Source organism: Malaya genurostris, chromosome 3, assembly GCF_030247185.1.
Source record: "Malaya genurostris strain Urasoe2022 chromosome 3, Malgen_1.1, whole genome shotgun sequence".
NCBI lineage: Eukaryota > Metazoa > Arthropoda > Insecta > Diptera > Culicidae > Malaya > Malaya genurostris.
In genome coordinates this window covers 143106385-143109861 of record NC_080572.1, presented here as the reverse complement: position 1 = coordinate 143109861, position 3477 = coordinate 143106385, and the positions used below count along the sequence as shown (strand labels likewise).

The 3477-nt window shown below is 38.8% G+C and overlaps 1 long non-coding RNA gene across 1 annotated transcript; it reads right to left on the bottom strand.

Annotated features, from left to right (window-relative positions):
* Nucleotides 1-292: 292 nt before the first annotated feature.
* Nucleotides 293-848, bottom strand: LOC131435707 (uncharacterized). The gene is made up of 3 exons (XR_009230530.1): nt 596-848; nt 460-538; nt 293-377 (listed from the first exon to the last, which is right to left on the bottom strand). It is a non-coding gene; the product is annotated as an uncharacterized LOC131435707 (long non-coding RNA).
* Nucleotides 849-3477: the final 2629 nt, after the last annotated feature.

The window sequence follows — 3477 nt, the reverse complement described above, 5'->3', positions numbered from 1 at the left end:
CGTGTCGGTCGAGATTCTTACTTAAAACGAAACCACTGAGTGTAGTTGGCCCGCTGGCAGGTATTCAATTTATTCTTTCAGAGATCTGCCATAGCGATTGTGTCGTATGCCGCTTTGAAGTCAATGGCGCGACACTTCTGGAGTACTTGTCTCATAACGAATATGTAATTCGTAGTGGCGTACCGTATCGGCAACGCAAATTATTCACTACCAAAAATTTGATTTCGGTTGTTTAAGGCAATAAAAAATATCTCGTGTGTTATCTTCAGAGGGAATATATTCATCTAACTAAGCATTTATCACTTTCATAACGTTCCCAGAAATACATTCCTCGTTTAAATTTTCAACTTTTTATGTCATCTATTTTGAAGTCCAGCCTGCAGATTTAATAAAAAATGTATCTGTACTAGAACATTTTTACTTTTGCGTTGGGAATCTGAATGACATGTAAATGCTTACCTTAACGCAAGAATTGTCCGCACTTCGCTAGGTGTCAGAGGCCATGTTGTTGAAGACGAATCCCAATACTCAGGTAATTCTGAAACGCTCTCTAGATTCAGAATTGTAGCTATTTGTTGCAATCTGGCAAGCTTACCGCGAACGGACCAGGATGTAGCTCCCGTAAGGAATGAAGCCAATCCTCGAGCTTCCTGGTCTAAAACTAGTCCATCAAGCCGATTGAATGTCGACTTTTTGATAACTCGCTCCAGACGACTTCACTTCACTAGTAATGATACTAACCAATCCATCATAATTTCTTTTTTCGAGATCGAACTAAAAACACAAAGCGATTAGAAATCCATTTATACGAAGATAATCACTCACCAAGCATCGGCGTTTGACAAACTTTATATACAATTCAGCCGTCGAATGAATTATTGTTATTTTTGGCAGTTTTTTGTAAATGATTTTGAATAATCATGAAATGTGGAATTATTCCACAACTGTTTCAAACTGTTTGTTTATTTATTCTGGTGCTTCTTGGTAACTAGCTCATAGCAACTTAAACAGTGTTGCTCGAAAAGTTAGTTTTTGTTATTTTCAAGGGGTTGCTATATTTATGGTAACTGGTGGTAAATCGCTCACGAACACTTTTTATTCCGATTTTTCTTCGGAGTGTCTGGTCGTGTCGTCGGTCTAACACTTAAAAAATCATTTATTTTTTTCTTTGTATTTTCTCCTAGTAAAACATTCCAAGAATATTCTGTGAAATTTTCAAGCCTATCGGATAAAAACTCGGCAAGTTGTGGGCCTTTATCTTTGCGAAGAAATAAGAGCTCGGCACACAGGTCCAAGATTTCTGCTTCGATCGACTTAAAAACTTGACAAAACATCCTTGAAATGTTTCATAACAAAAAATACAAAAGAAAAATATGATTTTGTGAAAATGTTAGACCCTACGTGCTTCCTTGAGTAATAAATTGTTTCCATTGATTTTATAGACAAAAAACTTTGAACGCGTTTTTCTCGAAAGCAGGTTTTGAAAGTCCGTGTTCACCGTCATTCAAAACCTACTGAACCATTTTTGCAAATTTTTCACACACTTTCTACATATAAAAACCAGACCCCAACGTTTTCCTTTTCCATGTTCGTTACTTTGGGGAGGTTTTATAGCTACAAAATGGCGAATGTTTTCCTGAAAAATCGTAGTTTTCACTTTGAACAACCACCAAAAATTGAATAAACTAAAACAAAATCAAACAGAAACGTTGGGGTCTAGAAAACCATCTACTCTATCTATGGTACTTTGATTTGTTGACTTCTTATCAGTCTGCGCTGAGATACAGTGGACACCGCAAATCATAATTATTAAGAAGCGTTCTCAAAAATACCTCTTCACCTACTTATTTCTCAATATGTTTCCACGAAAAAATTACAAAATGTTGTTCGAATGATGCTTTTTATCATGCAAAAATTTGAATTTATTTTGCTGCACGATAACTCTGAAAATAATTCTTAAAAATGATGATATTTTTCATCGTTTCAACCCTACCCCTTTTAATTGCCCGCTTGAAAGTATCAAAGTACCACCCCTATTCTGTACGTCGATCGATTCGAAATATTCCGATCGAATGTGCAATTTCCATTCTGCATTCTGTTCGAGTTGGGTATGAACTCGAATATCATTCGTTCGAGTTGTTAAACTTTCGAACATTACTCGATCGACTTGCGTACGTATTACTTCTGTTCGGTTTAGAATCGTTCTAATTTGTTTATACAAGTGTGACGGTTTCGTTTACCAAGAAATGAATAATATAAATAATATAGAACGTGTAAGTAGTGTTGACAGCTTTGATGGTTAGTGTTCGAAATTTCAAGTGTTCCCGGACGAGAGTCGATCGAATCATACAAGTCGAACGGAATAAAGAATGCAAAACTCGAACGAAAGTGTAGATTCGTTCGTATCACAAATCCTTCGGATTGCAGAATCGGGGTGTATATGTCCCGGGTTGGCGGTTCAATGCATAGGACGCTGGTCTTACAAGCCAGCTGTCGTATGTTCGAGCCCCGACCTGGAAGGATTCTTAGTGTCAGTAGAATCCATAGTACTAGCCATGCAATGATTCTGTACGCTAAGAATCGGCTGTGAAGTCTGTTGAAACAGAAATGAGAAATTTCACGAAAGGAAGGTAATGCCAAGACTTTGCTTTACGCTTGAAAGTATCGACGAACCGTTCAACCTGACCATTTGATATACCGTTTTCAGCACACAACAGCTTGAACTCAATACTGGTGAACTGGGTGCCGTTGTCGGATACTAGCTTCTCTGGCATTCCCAGACGTGCAAACAGGCTACGAAGAATGTTGCTCGTCGCTGTACTTGTGATTCAGGTCACTTGCAGTAAGAATCGACGACTAGTAGAAAATATTCACCATCGTTGGGTCTGGCATAGTCAATATGGACCCCCTGCCAGGGTTACTGGTGAAATATGGGCTGGTGATTTGACGGCTGCTGCGCAGTGCACACACGTGCGTAAGAAATCGGCAATTTAAACGTCAAGTGAAGGCCAGAACGCGTAACGTTGAGCAACCGATTTCATCCGTCCGATTCCAGGAAGGCCTAGATGAATTAAGTTCTAAAATCGCTTGTGAAGCAGCGAAGGTATTACCAGACGAGTACAGAATGCAACCTTGCACTGTTGTGAGAGAATCTCATTGATTGAAATAACATTGAAACTCACGATCTGTGTTGGCTGGTAGTGCCTTTCTGAACGACTCCGTTAATTTTGCTGAGGACCGGATCTCTGTAGGTGCTGTATCGTACTGTTCTGAAATTGAGAGGTAAAATATCGGAGGATTCGAAAACTACTGACCTGGCGTCTTTTTAGTGTCACTGCTGCTATAACATACAGCCCTATTCTGTATTTCGATCGAATCGGATTTTTTCGAACGAATGTAAAAATTTGCATTCTGTAATTCGATCGAGTGATGCTTTTGTATGGAAAACTCGAATCGATTGAGCTACAAAGTGCGGAA